Source organism: Fundulus heteroclitus, chromosome 11 (genome assembly GCF_011125445.2).
Source record: "Fundulus heteroclitus isolate FHET01 chromosome 11, MU-UCD_Fhet_4.1, whole genome shotgun sequence".
NCBI lineage: Eukaryota > Metazoa > Chordata > Actinopteri > Cyprinodontiformes > Fundulidae > Fundulus > Fundulus heteroclitus.
The window spans coordinates 23,869,540-23,889,025 of NC_046371.1; the positions used below are offsets into that span (position 1 = coordinate 23,869,540).

Consider the following 19,486-nt stretch of genomic DNA (forward strand, 5'->3'; position numbering starts at 1 on the left):
GTTTTTTTATTTTTTATTTTATTCTCCCATCATATTTGTGGACCAATACAAAAAAACAAACAAAGTGATTTGCTCAAAGTCTTGTGATTATTTACAATTACTGTGATAATAAGTATGGGAAATGAATGTATTGGCTGATTCTACAGCCATGAGAGGAACATAAGGCAATGATTAATGCCGATATTTTCTGTCTAGTCATGATTTTTTTTCCTCCTTTGGCCATGCAGCCGTGATGCTGTCCCCTCTGTTTAAGTGTACAGCGATCCCAGGTGTCTGGATGACAGTTTTCTTCCTGTTTTTTTTTTTCTCTCCTCACATATCCATACTCCTAAGGTTTGCTGTCAGGATTTAGTGGGAGTTCTATTTTTTTTAAAACGTCCATGCCTGCAAGTCTGGTGAAAAACCCAGTCAAAAAAATGTTGTACATGGGATTATTCCCTTTTTTTTATGAAAAATTGTTTAGCCCACCCGAGAGCTTGTCACAAAATATCAAATACATTTATTCTAAAGGTCAGACAATCCCCCTTTGCGCAGCTTTAGCACATTGTATGTATGTAGTCATTGCGTTCTCCATTCGATTCAGCGCTGTCACAGAACAGCCATATTACTCTCCGGCAAGGAATCGACATTACAGGGGTTGTCAGGACAACCAGCCATGATTCAGGGAGCCTCAGATAGGCCTCCACCTTGGGCTAGAAGCCTTAGCCATGAGACCGAGCAGATGCTGACGCCGTCAGCCAATCACAGGTGAGACAGAGGAAAAAGATGACATCATAGGCAAATGAGGGCAAATGCGGAAATTATTGTGGTTGTCGTCTCCGCCTGCCCTTTTACTGATGTAAAATATCTGTGCCTGTTACCTTTCACGTCGAGAACAAGTCTCATCATATATTTAAAAATTTCACAACCAAAAACTAGAATAAATTAAAAAAAAATCAAGTAGTGATAAATATGAGGTTTAAGCCACAAACCTATATTGAAAGTAGAGTGTTGAGACTAAAGATGTGCTTTTCAGAGATATATGGCCAGCTTTTGATCTCCTGCTTTTGTAAAGCTTAGAACTGCCAACACGATTGTATGGAATTGCCATTTCTCTCTAAGAACTAGAATTGCCTAAAATATTTATTTATATCCTTCCTATCGCTTAAGCGTGGTCAATAATACATAGAATAGCATATACTGTACATTAGGGAGTGACTTCTCACCATGTATGCGAGAGTAGTAGCTGTAAAACAGTGCTTTACTAATTTAAACAATGGCAAACTGACTTAGTGCTGTTTTAAAATGTAATGTCATGTATTCCCTATTAGCACAGTTATTTTGACTAGCATTACAAAGTCTCTGGGTTTTTTTCTTTAAAGTAGGCAGACCCTTACCCTACCTCTTACATTTCCAAAATCTGACTTTGTTGTAAGCCTCTCATTTACATTAAAAACAGCTGACTTAGTGTTGTAGCCCAAATTTTGTTGTCAGTGCGACCTGATAGTGCCACATCTCCCGTTGTGACCCATCCAATTGTTGCTCTTTCATAATCTTTAAAGTCTCTCTCAGAAAACGAGGAACAACTCTCGGTTTTCCAGAAAGCTTTTGAAAGGACTTATAAATGTGTCATTATTTTTTAAAACGGATTGAGAACAATGGTGTAACTTGGTCAGAACTACACAAACAAACCAAAAGTTTAGAGGCTAGGCGCATACCGGGCGGCCAAGTAGTTTCAAGAGATTTCAAAGTTCGGTTTATGATGCCTTTATTAAAAAGCAGTGTAAGTTCTATCTGTTTCAAGATGTTTTTACTGCATGATGAGACTCTGCTTTCTTTAAGTTTACCTTTAGATACATATTGATGTTATCACACCATTTCTACAATTACGTTGACAAAAGAAAAGAAGGGCTTAGGTTTAGGAATATGAAGCCACAACTTCACCTCCAACATCAAAAGTCATTTTGAAAATAAACTCTTGGTAAGACAGAAGAAAATGCATGATAATGATAGTATGTGTTGAGATAAGTGACCTTTTGTATAATAATCATTATTTTGTTTGCTTCTAAACCTGTGTCCTGTTGTGTACACATACTTAAACTAAAACTAATATCCTAAAGAGTATCTGATAACAGCGTATGTTGTTGTGTATATTGCTCTTTAGCAAATGTGTAATAACATGAATTTCTTAATGGATTTGGTTACGTTTTACACAGATCATCTGGACTTTATCCTTCTTCTCCAAATGCTTTTATTATCAGTGGGTTAGTCTAACCCCTCCCCCTGTTTCTGATTTACAGGTTTTGGCCTGTCAAACAGAGAACCAACTGCGTCTGTCCGTTGGCTGCCTCCTCCTCCAGACCTGCTGCCCGCATTAATATTCAGCCCCTCAGCCAATCAGCCGAGCTGGGCGGATGACATCATGGGCTAGGGAACAGTGAACAGCCAGTGAAGCATCCAGCCTGCCGAGCAAGCTTTGCTTCTAGGGTCAGGAACTGGTCTGACAAGAGAATGGCAGCGCTGCCTTCAAACCGTCTCTAGGACTGTACGGCTGACGATGAATCCACCAGGACTCCAGGCCCAAAGGCGAGACACCGAGCCGGAGAATGTGAAGACATATTTCAGGTAATTCCCTGTCTGTGTAATGCAATAGGGGATGTGGAAAGGGGGGGTGGGGGGGGAGGCAGAGGAGAGCCGAGGAGGAGGGGAGAGGCTGTGTATGTAGGGGTTGCTTTGTAGCCTTCCTTTTTCTTCCTGCACTCTGCATTCTGGCCTGCTAGGCCGGCAGCTGTTTCCTCAGCAGTCCTCCTCGTCTCTCAGAATGATAGAAACGGAGGGGAACATCAGGCGAGCCGGATGCATTTTTAATACCATCACACACTGTCTCCTGCATCACCTCTGTGTACACTCCTTTGCACCTCGCAAATAGCATCCTTATTGATGGGGGGGCGGGGAGGGGGGGCTGTTAGAGTCAATGGTGGGATGTGAACGAGCCTTGTGTGTGTGTGTGTGTGTGTGTGTGTGTGTGTCTGAGAAATGCAGCAGCTGCAGTGGCTACACTGAAGCAAGAAAGAAGCAGTGCTATTTTGGGAGCTGCCGGATGGGTCAGAGATGTACATGCTGATGTGGATTGGGGGGGGCGGGGGGGTGGCGATGGGTGGTTTATATGCCGATGGATGCTCTTTTGTTAGCTCTGCACCGCCTCACGTATGGCCTCCGGGAGGAGATGCACACACGCTCGGATCAGAGACGCGCCTCCGCGTCCTGGCTTCCAACATGGTCGTGTGCGGCGGCTTCATGCCGGCTGTGGTGACAGGGAGACGTACAACATCTGGTCACCTGACTTTCCTGGGGATCGGTGTGTGGGGGTGGGGGCCGGTTCTGTGAAAACCGATCTGATCCATCATGGATCCTTCCGCGGCCGTCATCAGCAGAGGAGGATGGAGGAGCTGTCTCCCTGCAGCCTCTTGTTTATTGCAGTGGTTGCGTCCTGGCCGGGCGTACAGAGAGGGGGAGATTCCTCTCCCAGGAAGCACAGTCATCCTGGGCCGGAGCAGGGCCTGATGGGAGACCTGTTGTCTAGTGTGAGGAGAAATATTAGGGAGTCATGTCAGTGACTGAGGGAGGGCCAGATGATCAGAGAGGGGAATTGGGGGATGGGTTACTGAAGGTGCTGCTCCATTTGAACATTGATCTCCCAGAGACTATGCCCTCCAAGCATTGTTTCTCCTACTAATGCTCATCACCATAAAGTGGAAGCAATCTATTTACACACTATGTATAAAAAGAGACATATTTTCTCTCTGTCTGCCTGACTTTAAATCAGACCAAACTTTTCCTGTTTCAAGTCAGTCAGGGTTACCAGCGTCATTTATATTTACTAAATGGCAGAATAACGAGAGACAGATTTTTTTTTTTCAACGGCTTTTTTATGAACTCATTTCCATTCAGAAGGTATCACACGCCAAGATTAATATGCCTATAAACAACTTGTAAAAGCCCACATGCTGATTTCATAGCTTTGTAAACATTTGAGTTATATGGGAGGCACACCTGTGGATGTACTTTGAGGCAACACATCAAACACGCTGCTTCCTTGTCTGACATCATGGACGGATCAGAAAAAATCAGCCCAGGATTAAGTTGTGGAGCTCCACATCTCTGGTTCATCCTTGGGTACGATTTCCAGATTCTCGAAGGCGCCACATTCATCTTTTCAACCAATTACACACAAGTAGATATACCAAGGCGTCGTCCAACCATCATACTGTTCAGGAAGGAGAAGGGTTCTGTGTTCGGGAGATAAATGTGTTTTTGTGCGAATTGTGTGCGTCGACCCCAACACAAATAGGTAATAAGCCCTGTAGCAGCATGGGCTGAAAGGCCACTCAGCTAGGAAGAAGCCATTATTCCAAAAATAACACAAAAAGCCCCAGATTCCCTGTGTTGCTTTGTCCCAGTCCCTATAAATGCATGCAGGGAAAGGGGCAAAGACATAGTTTTTGGGAGAAATGTTTTGTAGTGTTCAACCATTAGCTTCAGTTACATCTAGCGGGATAAAGAGGAGGGGCTTGTAAGGCTATACAGGGGTGACAGCGTCATTAAATGTGGGTGTTTTGCTGTGCAGAAAATTGATGGCATCATAAAGAAAAAATGCCATTATGGTGGAAATATTTATGCACATCAACTACAACTACTGTCAGCCATAAAAGTTGATTTGATTCATGTTGTACTTTTTGAAAGGCAATTCTAATAGATACTAAGGAAATATGGGTACAGTTCTAAATTAAAAACCGTTAACAGCTCTCTAAAAGATTATCATACTCATTATTTTGGAATTTAGCAAGGAGAAATAATAAACCATAATAAATCATCTTAACCGACCTGAAACATGAAAAGCATAGTTTCTGTACTGCTCTTTACCTAGTTTTGAGACAGACAGAGAAGCAGCCGCAGCAGTTGTACCAATCTCATGAGGCGTCTCAATCAGAAGACCGGTAGGCAATCAGTCAAAGTTGTGAATATACCATTAGAGCAGAAATATTCTGTGCTTAAGCGTCCTGCTGTTCAGGGGATCTGTGAAACAGTTGCTTGTTAATCAGTCTCGATGGCTCTCCTGCTAAGCTTCACACTTGTCCAGCGATGCTCCATATGTCACTTTCATCATTGCCTCATCACACCTTTCTCTATAGGAGCCTGTCACATGCAAATTGACTTTTTACCATTTGTAAACAGTTGTTGTTTTAGATGTATTCTGTATTATTGTGCAGGTTAAATGTGCCTCTTTTATGTGCACAGAAAGGAAATAGAAAAATGTAAGACCTGACTCATTTCCCATGAAGCGCGTACATATGGTGGAACTAAAATACAGGTGCATGAGCAGCCCCCAGCACAGTGCTTGTAGTGAAAACAGAGCAGTTTGTTGTTGCTTAGCTTCTCCTATACTAATGTTTAATTACTTCAACGGTTGAAAGAAAGTTAAAGTTATTGTGACACGAAAGGACAAAAAAAAAGCCATAAACCATTTTTCTTTATGTGTAAAAAAGAAATTTTAACTATTTCTACAATTTATGATAAATTTTTTTCTACTGGTTCACTAAGAAATGTATTTATTTTTGTTTTAGTTTTGTTTATTCATTACATAAATTTGCATGCAGTGTTTAACAAGGAACTTATTGACCTTTATTTATATATATATATATATATATATATATATATATATATATATATATATATATATATATATATATATATATATATATATATATATATATATATATATATATATATATATACCAAGAATCTTACAGGTGTATACTTATAAGATTCTTATTATTTTTGACTCACTTATATCATGATCTAATTGGTTTTAAACAAAATATAGAAGAAAAAAATCCCACTATATTTGTGGTAGTTCAGGTTCTTGCTACAAGGCATGTTCTTTTCTGGTGTCCTGTCCTCACAGCTCAGGCCAAGCAGCATGGTGGGTCAGGTTGCCTTGCAGTGTCAGGTCAGATATGCTCAACAAAAAGGTGGGAAGGGAGTTATTCATCCTGTTGCATAATTGAGTATTTTCTCTAAATGGATTGACAGACCATATCCAATTCAAGCAACAAATTAATAAAGAGGCAAAGATGGCTGCTGGAGCCAGGGAATGACATCTCTGGGTCATTCCACTGTGCACAAATTAATACATCCACTTTATACCCATGAAGGTGTCGCCATTTTATCTCTTGTTTCTTCTATTTGGTACATGGTAAACCAACCTCTTTCCTTTATTAGTAGGGCTATTTATGTTCTTTGTCATCCTACTTAACAGACATGCTAGTATAGATTTAATGTAGCATTACCTTAAAGCAGCGCCGTGTCAGTTTTGACCCAGGTATTAGCTTAATTTGAGATATATTAAATGATTTTTCAGGTCGATATACAGCACTTGGTGCGTATCGATGCTCCATGCGCGCTGCCCCTCTCAAAAACTTGCCTATGTAAATTGAGAGGGTAGGATCTGTCGCTGAATGGGTCATGTGACTTAGTGCGGCAAATTCTAGGTGACGACAGCCTGAGCTCAGTAACAACAAAACACAAATGACACTTACCTGATCAGACATATTATTGGTTCGCTTGTGTGAGATTCAATCTAAATGGTTGTCTTTACAAGTAACTTCATGACTTCTCAATTTGCTGATCCAAAGCGGTCTGCTATCAGGTTCCAAAATGGGGAGGGAGCCTTGTTTAATTTTGTGACTGCCAGCAGTGTTGCCAGTGGTCTTCAGGGGCTCTAAAGCTGGAAGTTACAGTCACAGAGCCCCCTAGTGGCTAAAGGTTACACGGCACTGTTTTAAACACGTAAACCAGATGTATCTTTTTTTTAATACGATTATCTCCGAGATAGGTTAAATATCTTTGAATATATTCAAGCCATTCTCTTTGAAAATGCAATATGTTGTTCAGACGTGAAAGATGTTTTTATTATGGTTACTGCATATATCTTTCTAGGTATGACAGTTACGACTCATAACCCCCTCATAAAAAACATGTCTTTTGCTAAACATGTCTAGAAAAGAGTTTACTAAAAGAAAAATTAAAAGACTACTTCGACTTGTTACTGAAAAGCGTTACATATAAAAATTGTGCCTTGCCTTCAAAGAGTTAATAAGAGTAATGGTTGGCAGTCATGTAGTTTCAACACCACGTCTGTCCGTGTTTTTTGCCACCACTGATATTTCCAAATAAGCCCGATTTGTTAGGGTGAAGCATAGTAGCCTTCTTTCAGCCAGCTGACCAACAGTGCACAGCCTTTTTCCTTTTTGCTCCGAAGAGCTGGAGAAAACTCAGCTCAGCCTGCAACCTCCCCTGCCATCCCATCAAAATCACGTTAAACAGTGCGACGGATTCTTTGAAAACTTTGTTACAACGTGGACAGACCTATCTCTGAGCGGTGATTCTACACGTAGCTTCAACTGGGCTATATTTATTTCTAAAAGCGTCACCGACGACACATGAGGCGGGACGTCATTTCTGCACTCAAAACAATGCACGTTTCTTTTTCCGCGCTAGCCTTATTGTCTCCGTGAGTATTAGCGTGCCGTTCCGGGCTGTCCTATGTTTTCCACTTGTCACTGTAACCCAACACAAGCAGCTTCTCTTACCTCACCCCGGCTAACAAAAGCAGCAGACACAGTACCTCATCTTGGCCCGCAGCCTGCTAACTGGACTGGCCTGAAACATGATAGTGGCACACAGAGAAACGCGTACAAGGAGACCTCCATCTGTTCTGCAGGAGTTGGGCTGCTGCTGCTGCTGCTGCTGTTGAGCCCAGTTATCGTTTCGGGCTTACGTTGTGGCCCCACGTGTGCTTTTTAAGGTCACGGCAGTTCTTGCAGTAGGTGTTTCAGGGCTCCGGTCTGTGTGTCGTGGATTAGCATGTAGGATTGGAAGCCATCTGGCCATTTTGTCTTAGATAGAGGAGGGGGGGAGTAAGCGAGGGAGATGGATGAAGAGAGACAGAGGAAACACTCACACACTGACACATTGACACAGCTCCCTCTGTAATCTCCCTGCTTGATGTCTGCCGCTACTTACAGCAGGTTTACATGCATGTGTGACTGCATGTCTGTAAATGTTGCAGATATCCGTGTCGCCTCAGACCTATACTGGTTCAAGTGTTAGGACGAGAAATGTGTTGGGGGGCAGGGTTCCTGCACAGGCTGAAAAATGATGGAGTCTGATTTCAGTATGGACCAGTTCTGGGTAAGTAGGGGGAAAAGAAAATAAGGGGGTGGAAAAACTATTTGTAGGATTTTCCATCTCATTGTCTCAATTTTGTCTTTTCTCTTCTCCAGTATTCATTATTATTCATTATTTGCGTCTTTCATTTCTTCCGTGTGTCTTTACTTCCTTACTTATAAACTTTCTTCTCTCCTTCTTTCATTGTGTCCTTCTATCCTTCCTTCCTTGTGTCCTTTCTTCATGCGTTCGTTCCTTCCTTCCTTGTTAATGTCCTTCTTCCTTCCTCCTTTCCTCCCTTTTTTTCTCCTTCCTTGCTCCCTCCTCTCCTCTAAGTCCTTAATTTTTCCCATTATGTTTTGTCCTGGCTCTTTGAGTCCTATGTACCTTCTTCATGTCCACCCTTCTTTCTGTCTGGCTTTCATTCCTTATTTCCTACCCCATTGGTTCTTTCCTTTCATCTTTGTGTCCTCCCTTTCCTTTCTTTGGTACTGCTGTCCTTTTGTGTTTTTTTTGCTAACTTTCTTACTTTCCTCCCTTTATTTACTCATTGTGTACTACCTTCCTTCCTTCCTTTCGTCATGTATAATTCCTTTTCAACCTTTCATTCCTCCTTTGTGCTTCAATTCTTACCTTCCTTTCCTCCTTGTGTCCTTCCCTTTTCCCCATGTCATTCTCTTCTTTACTCCCCGTCCTCCTTTGTCTTCCCCACTTTCTGTCCACTTTATGTCATTCTTTTCATCCTTGTGACTTCACTTTTCTTTCTACCTGATGTCTTACCTGCTCTCCTTCTGTCCTTTTTTGGTGTCTCCCTTTGTTTTTTCCCCTTCCATTATATTCCTTCCTTCCTTCCTTCCTTCCTTCCTTCCTTCCTTCCTTCCTTCCTTCCTTCCTTCCTTCCTTCCTTCCTTCCTTCCTTCCTTCCTTCCTTCCTTCCTTCCTTCCTTCCTTCCTTCCTTCCTTCCTTCCTTCCTTCCTTCCTTTTCTTTTTCTGATATAGAAAGGTTTCACATAAAACCCGTTCTTGCTGTAAAAAACATCTGCCATATATTCATAGCGAACTTGTTTAATTATATTTGAAAATGAACAAGAAGAAAGAAGATCTCTGGAACTCTCTTTGTCTGGAAAAGTGGAATTTCTACCTTAAAATGTGTAGGAACCCTGTGGGGGGATTCAAGATTTGCCTGAATGATTAACAAGTGTTTAAAACCATCTCAAGACATTTTAGATCTTTAAAGAAACAGCTATAGGGGGTCTGGAGGAGGCAGTATGGAAAAACACTATTAAAATAATAAGAAATGTTTTTAAACAAAAGCAAAGAAATGTTAAAGGTTATTCTTTCCACAGAGTTTTAAAAAAGATGACTGAAAGTTGAGCATTTTGAATAAATTCAATACTTTTTCCCATCTTCTTACTCATGCATTTGGTGTCGTAAATCCTAGATACTGTTTAAGATTTAACAAAAACCATAAGAGGCTTATACATCAAAGGTGTTTAAAACCCCGGGTTTTACACAAACAAATAGATCAGTCATACTTATGTCCACATGATTTCATTGGTTAAGGTAGGAGGAATTCAAACGGAAGATCATCCAGAGCTGTGCTCATAGAGCCTCATTCCCCCCCGTTCAGGTTTTGCTTCCCGTCTACATTCAGGTGCAAATGAAGCTTGTGGCAACCAACCACCTGTTTGTTTATTCACTTGTTGACACAAAAATCACTCTACAAGATCTGCAGGCTTTTCACGCCCGTCCTCTGCTCCATCACAATGCCTGTTTTAAACCTTTCAACTCGCCTATAAGCAGGTGGACCAGCTGGCGTGGCAGGAGGGAATCCACTCCCCTAACTGACTCCAGCTGGCTCTCAAACAGACCCACCAACACCCCGCTAATTAAAATAAATACACCAGGACACCTTAACTCTGTCAAAGAGAAAGTTAAGAGTAGGTTGGTCAGTGTGGGCTAACATGACAAGCCTTGTTATTATATTTTTATCTGATGCCAGAAAAGTGATGAACTGGGAAAAGGTTCATTTGCCTATAGAGAACCCTTGGTCATCATTTATATTTAAATACTATTGGCTCTTGATTGCAGCAGTAAAATATCAGACTTAAAATTTTTGAAAAACAGGAAAATCCACCTTTCATTTGACTGCACAATGGGAAATTATTTTATTTTAAATCCCCAGTGCTGTTTTTAATTTATAAAGCTTCTATTTTTACATATTGAAGTAAAGAAAATCATCAAACCTTTACAAAAAGTGAATAAATGCATTTTGTAATTCATCATCCATACCAAAATTTTCAAAAAAGAATGTTTCGTTTATCTCCTCCCATTAGTGACAATCTGCAAATGTTGCACAAAAACACAGAAAAAAACAGAACTGCATTTATTATTGCCTCTACATTTATAAAGAAGTTAAGCTGAGCCATGGGTGGGTCTAAAGAGCCACTCACGGCCCCGGAGCCACAGGTGGAGGACCCCTTTCTTAGCCACTCTTAAAAATGGGAAAGACAATAGAACATGGCAATCAACTAGGTAGATGTTTGATGATAATCAAAAGTCAAGCAATAAGGAAAAGAAGTTGTCTCCTTGCCCAAACGTGCCATGTGTACATTTTAAAACAACTGGAACTGTCTAAAAAATCTGAATCAGGCATTTTTGACCTACTGGTTTCGGGGGGTATAAATAAACAGGGACCCCAAATGTTTTAGTCAATTTCTTATTGCCTGGATGCAGATCCATGTTTATCTTGCCACCAGGCACAGTGTGCAGTGAAGGGTGGCATCTGAAGTTAAACTAATGAAGGTTTAACTTTCGTTATTTTTCTAGGTATATCCTTGTGTTTGTAAAGGCCATAAACTGTCATGTCTATAAACATTTACCAAATGGGCGCTTCTGTTTATCTGCTAACAAAGATGTCATTGGCAGAAGGAAAAAGATTTCCAGGTTCTGGATATGAATGAAAATCAGTGGGATTCAAGATAGATTAAATAATCCTTCACAGAGAAAAGAACCCCTTTCTTTTCCATGACACAACCCTGTGTGTAGATTAGGGGTTTTCAGCCCTCGTCCTCAGGACACCTGCATGTTTTAGGTGTTTTCCTGCCTCCACACAACCGACCTAAATAAATGGGGGATTCAGAGGACTCTGCAGCCCATGATGGCTGCTGCGGAGGTCATGCAACCATTTGATTCAGGTGTTGGAGAGCAGAGACATGTCTAAAACACGCAGGACAGTGGATCCTGAGAACCCGGGTTGAAAACCCTTGGTCTAAATTACATTTTATCAGTGTAAGATGATCCCACGCTCCAAAAATTGTGAAATTCCTACATTAACTTGGATTTTTTTTTCCTTTTTAAAAAGATAAATAGTGCCATACTTATGGAACCACTGCTGGCAATACTTTATTAGTCACGTAGAGTAAAATTTTGCACCTACCAAAAATACCCTGCTTCAGTTACATAGTTTTTCTTTCCCCGATAACTAAAACTGTCACTGTTGTCCAGCACAATCAATAACCAATAGTTCGGTTTCTTCAATTATTTTTCTCTCTCTTTTTTTCCCTTTTTTTATTTTTCTTCCTTTTTTTCCCATCCATTAATCCATTAATATTCATCCATTAAATATCCATTTACAGAGTTCCTTCAAAATCTGTATATATGAACTGAGTATGTGTGTCTGCATGTTTCAGGGCATAAATGCGCATTAGAGAGCAGCTCTGGAGCAAGTTCGCCTGAACTCAGACCCGGCGGCATGGGCGGGCATTGGGGGGCCGTGCCCGCCCTGTGAGCCAGCCGTGCCCGCCCTGGACTGGAAGCTGTCTTTTGTTTTTATATATATACCTCGGAGTGGCCATCGTTCTATTAGTACTATCTTTGATGTGTCAATCATACAATTTAACCAATCAAATCATCGACTGAAGGCAACATGCTAGCCAATCACAGATGGAGTGGGGCGGGACACTGAGTTATAGCCTTCAGTCGCCGACGCGGTGTTCGGCTGTGGTCACCGTTGGTGTCGGTAGAGCGGGATGGAAATTTGGTCTGATTACCAAACAATTACAAGAAGTGACAACGAAGCAGAGAGCGAGCTGGAAGCAGCGCGATTAATTACTGTTTGAAATGTCAGCACTGAAGTCTAAAGTGGAGTAAACATTGACGCTAGGAGGGTTAGCTACGACGGCTAGCAGCACCAGGAGCAGATCTACTGCCAAACTGGAGAAACTTGGGTTACTTGCAGACAGAAGGGAACTCTGCTTTGTTCTGCTCCTTGCGCTCCATACCTGCTGTAATTGCAGAACCTCTTTTAGTGTGAATTTTTACTTCAGTCAGTGTTCAGCCTGATCTCCTGCTAATAAGCGTGTAGCTTATGCTGGACTTTGAGTCAAGACACAGCACTACAGGTTACCCTATCTCACTGATAGTTTCCAGTAACCCAACATAAAACCTGCCCAACTTAAAAGAAAAAAAAGCCCAAATCTCAAACTCTCACGTTAAAAGCACAGAACTATTAAACACATAAGAACTATTAAACATAATATGCCATTAGCACACAACTGCACTGAAGCAAAGAAAAAAACTGCATACGGCCTCCAAAAAAAATATGCAATCAGACAACCACATAACACACACAATCTCTTTAACGATCATGATATATCAACCGGAAAAAAATTATTTATAAATAGCTTCCCAACATGAGTTGTAAATCTACCTTAATATAAACTTAATTTCTCTCAGTATAGGTCAATTAAACATATCTCTTACACGCAGTCATGAAATATTTTTAAGTTGATAAGTAGAACTCAACCCCTCTTGGGCGTTTACACTGACCAAACACTTGATTAACTATTATTCTTTTCTTGTTTTATCATACCAATCAATATTATTCATTATAACTACTATTCAATGATGATGTCAGTTCGACAGATTCGACTTATTTAAAAAATAAATTGACCAGTATGAGTTGTAGGAGATGGCATTTTATTAAAATGTTTTGGTTTCCTGTCCGACGTTAACGACTATTTTGATATATTTTGTTAGTAATTCTTTCTAAAAGCCCAACAAATGTTGTGAAAAGCTTCCCAATTTTTTTACAACCTGCCCATTAACTATTTTTGTTTCAGCTAATTGGAACAAAAAATTAGGCTTTTGTGTTCAAAAGCCTAATTGGTTGGAAACCTGCCTAATTTGACAAAACTGACTACACTATTGCTATATATATATATATATAAGTAATAAAAAACTTTTTAAAGTGTGCCCCCCTAAAAAAATGGAATGCCCCCCCTGTGATTTGTTTCTGCAGCCGGGTCTGCCTGAACTAAATATTAAATGACAGAGCGAGCTCTCACGCTTCCCAGCCGGGGAGTTTAGGAACGGATGATGCCTGGTAAAATGAGAGGCTGTGGGGATTAAGAAGGTCTTGAGTGTGGACTAACCTGTTTTTTTTTTTCCTGCTTTGTTTTGAATATGGGGAACTTTATACCACAGCCTGTAAATGGTGGCTTATTTCTGTCAACCAATTTGTGAGTCGATGTTATTGAATGTGTCGAATTTGAGAAGCTGATTAGTAACGGACGTGACATTAACACAGGTTAATATCAACATGCTATGCTAGGCTCATTAGGGTTGTACTAATTAATTAGTAATGGACAGAATCAATGTGTTGAGGCTTAACAAGCGATCAAAAGTGCAATGCATTAATCCAATTAGGATGAAATAAAATTGAAACCATGTATGATCCTGATTACTGCTTCTAAACCTGTTATCTAAACCTATTATGTGATTTTTAAAACCTAAAACATGCCCGTTTATTAATTCTTTGGAAAAATTGTAAGTGTGACAGTTTTTGTCATTTGTGATCAGATTGGTTGGGTTAGGGTTGTAATGGACGCCAGTGACAAAATCTGCTATTAAAATAAGCATAATATATCAGAAGCTAAGGCTCAGACATCTGGAGGGTGCCTAAAATTTGATCACTGATTTTTGATTGCAGATGTTTATTGCAATGATGCTCTCAGAAAATAGAATAATGAAAATATTTCATGGACTTAAACAATTTCAACTTTCAAATAATCTTTGAATTTAAGCCTATTGAGAGTCTGCGATCTATTGAAGTCCTGAAGGACCCAGTGTGCCTGTGTGAATGGACATTTAGAGTGCAGAAGCAGCCATTGCTTTCATTTAGCTCTGCCTTTGATATTGTGTAATCATGCTCTAGTTGGCATGTCATTAATGGGTTTAAGGCTTTTATGCCGTAACGATTAAAAGATGTCCCTGGTTTTCCCCTGAGGCGTGCGCACCCCCCAAAAATATTGGCTGTTGAAGAAAACAGTACTTTTAAATGTAGCTTATTTTGTTGGTTATACAAAACATTGTAGTAGTAGTAATAATAGTAACTTATTATTATTATTATTGAAGCCAAGACATTACAAATAAAATAAATGATCCCATCATGTTTAGATTTCAGATCTAGAATGTTGTTTTTCAAGCCTTGCTTATTCGTCACCAATGTTACTGACTTTATAAAAATGAATAAATGCTGAGTGTGTTTCTCATGTGTTTAATAGATAATGGCCTCAGAGCATTATCTATTAAACATGAGCCAAGAGCATAAACTGAAATTAGAGTAATCAAAGCATTCTTGCTCTCAGAGGGCTCCTGTTACAATTATAGCCTTATTACTTAAACACTGGCAGCCATTTATTTTTGGAGTGCGGGCAACAGGCTAAAATTTATCACGGGTTGTTGCATCAGAATACCAAAATTCTGGGTGGGAAAAAAAGGGATGACACCCAGCAAATGGCCAGAAGCCAGGGCAAAAACTTTAACCAGTTGCAACAAGGACCTAATGCCTGCGCACACGGGGTGTTGCTCAACCAGTCCAACCACCAGCAGCGTTTCTGGCAGACTCTGCGTGTTTTTGTGTGACGGCTTTGTGATATTATGAACCTACATGTGCCTCAGGGGTTCTTTCTGATACATCTGTATAGAATTGAGGCTATGTAGCACACGCAGCACCGTGAGATACTCTTTGAGATCTTGAAGGGCAGGGACACAAATGTTATGTTTGAAACAGCCTTGCTCCAGATCTGTTGCTTAGCTATAGGAAGAAAACCTAAACAGAGGCCCAGTTATATGCGGGACCAGAGTTTATTGAGTCTGAGGCCAGAAAAGTGCGGGTATGAATGTGTCTTCACTCTTCCTCTTTCACGTTCTCGCCCAAATAAGGTCGAGTGGCTTGGAGTGCTACTGTCGAGACTCATAGCTCAAACTCAAACTGTATTTGTCAGCTGCTGTACGTTCATTTGCTTGCATCCCTTAATTAGAAGAGAGAAAAAAACTACCTGAGTGTAGCTTTGTTGTACTTTATTGGCCTTTTATGTGATATACCAATAGCACACAGTGGTGCAGTAGGAAGAAAATGACCAAAATCCAAAAAGCAAAAAGCACCAGGATGACCAAGTAACTCAGCAGTATATATTACCTTGGACATATCATCAACATGGTAGAGGCAGCATGATGCTGCGGGGATCATGGTCTTAGTCGATTGGAAGGTGGATAGAGCTAAATACAGATAATGCTATGACAGAACCTGTTAGAGGGTGAAGTGTAGGTTCACCTACCAGACGGACAAAGACCCTGAACACGCAGGTATGACCGGTTTTCTTGTTCATGTTGACCTAACAGAGGTGGCTTTGCATCATTTCAGTGTGTCCTTTCAGCGTAAGAGTCACTGAATCAACTGAGGGAGGGTGTATTCTGCCATGTTTGGTGTCCACACACAAGCACAAATTGATTTGGATGTGTGGGCACAACGTTGCAAACGCGGATGCCCGTTTCCCCTCCACACCCTACAAGCAGGACACAAAAGAAGGAAAACTTTGTCCATTTGTCAAAAGAAACTTGGTGATGCTCAAAAGTCATTGGATTTGAAAGGAAAGAGGATATCATACTCACTTTAGGCAGCAAAAGTTTAAAGTAAATCCTTTTCGCCATAACAGAATAATTGACTTCCTAAATATGACGTTAAATCCAATGGCTGTCGACACTCAGAAATGTTGACTCACGAGTCGGAAGAATCAACTGGAATGGCCGCTCAAGTCGGACTTACCACAGAAACTCTGAGACATTTTTTAAGGTTGATTTTTGGTTGCAATATGGCAGCTCCTGGCATCAACAATTCAATTCAATTCAAAAGTTTATTTCAAACCTGCACACATTTTACAATACATATACTGATAAACAATACAGATGCATGGCTTGAAAGGGGGATGGAGGAAGCAAAAGCTTATACATGTCCAATCCCCTCCCGCTCATCCCAGGGACACTCCCAAGACCTGCAAACGACAAGACAAAGACAAACGACACATCCACACTCATGCATACAAGACAACACACTGGCCCAACTATCTCCTTCCCTACACCACACCACCCTCATAGAACATCACTCACTCTCTTCCAGGTATTTTCTCAGGACATCCCGCTTAAATATTTTTTTAAAAAGATTTATGTTTTCACAACACTTTTGTTCCTCCGATAAACTATTCCAGAGGGTGACACCACGACTTGAGATGCACATTGATTTCAATGTAGTTCTTACTTTTGGTTGGTATAATTGATTTTCGCCTCTAAGATTATAAGTGCTAAGTGCCTCCCGCTCCTGAAAAAGTTTTAAGACATTATCTGAAAGAGAGCCAGTTGACGCTCTAAACATTATTTGCGCAGTCCTTAAATTTACAAGATCAAACAATTTTAAATTGGAAGAATTTAGAAACAATAAATTAGTGGGATGTAAATAATTTACTTTATGAGCAATTCGAATAGCTCTTTTTTGTAGTGTAACCAGGGGCTGAAGATTGGTCTTAAAGTTGTTTCCCCAGACTTCAATACAATAATTCAGATATGACATAACAAGTGAATGATACAAGAGGAACAATGCATTTTGACTGAGGAAGTGACGTACTCTGTTCATCACTCCCACACATTTTGCAACTTTTGTGCGCAAATAATTAATATGATCTTTCCAGGACAATGTCTCATCTATAATCACACCCAAAAAAGTATTTTTTTTAACCCTCTCTATGCTTACATTATCAATAATAATTTCAATTGGTACATTAGTTTTCCGTTTGCCAAATAACATTAGTTTAGTCTTTTTCAAATTTAGTGATAATTTATTGTTGTTGAACCATTTCTTTAACTTGTTCATTTCGATTGTTGCTTGTGCCAAAAGTTGCTCCAAGTTGTCTCCAGTGCATACAATACTAGTATCATCCGCAAAAAGTACAAACTTCATAACGGAAGACACATTGCTAATATCGTTTATATACATAATAAATAAAGTTGGACCCAAAATGGAGCCCTGCGGTACTCCACATGTTATGCCCCTGAGCCCAGATTTATGTTTTCCAAACTGTAAAATTTGCTTTCTATCCTCCAAATAGCTCTGCAACCACTTGTTAGGTAACCCTCTGATGCCATACCTTTCCAGCTTTTTTAATAGTAAACTGTGATCAATAGTGTCAAATGCCTTCTGTAAATCAATAAAAATTCCCAAAACAAATTTACGTTTATCAATGCCATCTGTAATGCTTTCAATTAAATCAATTAATGCAAGTGATGTGGACCTATTTTGTCTGAACCCATACTGGCTTTCGGTTAACAATTTATTTTGTTCTATGAAACTGCGAAGCCGACAATCAAATAATTTTTCTAAGATTTTAGAAAACTGTGGCAAGAGTGAAACGGGACGAAAGTTGGTGAAAGTATTCTTATTTCCAGATTTGAAGAGTGGGATTACTTTAGCAGTTTTCATTCTATTGGGAAAGAGTCCATTTTGGAAGGATAGATTGCAAATGTGTGTAAATGGTTTGATGATTTCTTCCGCCACCCCTCGAACCAATCTCATGTCTAAGTCATCTATGTCACGTGACTTTTTGTTTTTACATTTTTTAAATACACTCAAAACCTCTTGTTCATTTGTAGGGGCCAAAAACATTGAATTGAAATTGTTATTTATTAATTCACTGCACCAATCGTCTTCAATTGGAATTTTCCTAGCAAGTTCTGGTCCTACATTAACAAAAAAATCATTAAACCCATTTGCAATTTCTTCTTTGTTTGTTATAACTGTATTGTTCTCCACAATATATTCCGGGTGATATGGTCCACTAGATCCACGTCCAATGACAGTGTTAATAACATTCCAAATTCCCTTTATATCATTTTTTTTCCTATTTAGTTGATCAGAATAATATTGTTTCCTACATTCTCTTTTTATACATGTTAACTTATTCTTATATCTTTTATATTTAAAGTCCGCTTCTATTGTTCTTCTTTTCAGGAACTGTTTGTATAAATAGTTTTTCTTTTTACATGCATTTAATAGCCCCTTAGTCATCCATGGTGTTTTTGTATCACATTTAATCCTAATACTTCTAAAGGGACAGTTTTTTTCGTAAATTGAAAGAAATGTATTAAGAAAATAGTCATAAGCTGCATTTACATCAGTCTCCTCATAAATAGATTCCCAGTTGTGACAGGCAAGATCATTTTTTAAAGAAACTACAGATTGCTCCGTTACAGTTCTTTTATAAGAAACATAATCCAGTTCTTTGTTTTTATTATACTCAATATCATATGCCATAAAGACTGGTAAATGATCGCTAATGTCATTAACTAATATTCCTCCAATTACTTTGGTTCCCAGAATATTACAAAAAATATTGTCGATTAATGTTGCACTATAAGTTGTAATTCTGGTAGGTTTGGTGATCAGCGGATCCAAACCCAGAGTAAACATTGTGTTAATAAATTCATCTGTCAGGCCATGTTTCGTGGGATTTAAAATATTAATATTGTAGTCACCGCAAAGTATCAGATCTTTTGTGTCTTTATTGCTAAATAATTTATCCATCCACTCCGTAAATAGTTTCATATCAGATCCAGGGACTCTATACATACAGCTTATAATAAGGTTTTTACTTTTTGGATGTGAAATTTTTACTGTTACACATTCAAAAAGTTCCTCAACTGACATTGACATGTCTTCCACAATACTGCAGTTCATATTTTTGTCGATATATAAAGCTACTCCTCCTCCTCTCTTATGTTTTCGGTTCATACAAAACATTTCATAACCATCTAAGTGAAACTGAAACTCTTCATCTCCCCTTAACCAGGTCTCTGAGATGGCAACCATGCTGAATGGTGTTTCAAATTGATTTAAATAATCTTTAATGTTTTCAAAATTTGAGTGTAGACTCCTACTATTAAAGT

At 39.5% G+C, this 19,486-nt stretch overlaps 1 protein-coding gene across 2 annotated transcripts in view; it reads left to right on the plus strand.

Annotated features, from left to right (window-relative positions):
* Positions 1-2,395: 2,395 nt before the first annotated feature.
* Positions 2,396-19,486, plus strand: part of LOC105919908 (serine/threonine-protein kinase PAK 3) — a 44,041-nt gene continuing 26,950 nt past the window's right edge. For both annotated transcript variants that reach the window (XM_012855362.3, XM_012855363.3), the window contains exon 1: positions 2,396-2,604. The gene's annotated coding sequence lies outside the window, so the exon portion shown is untranslated. The remainder of the gene's footprint in view (positions 2,605-19,486) is intronic.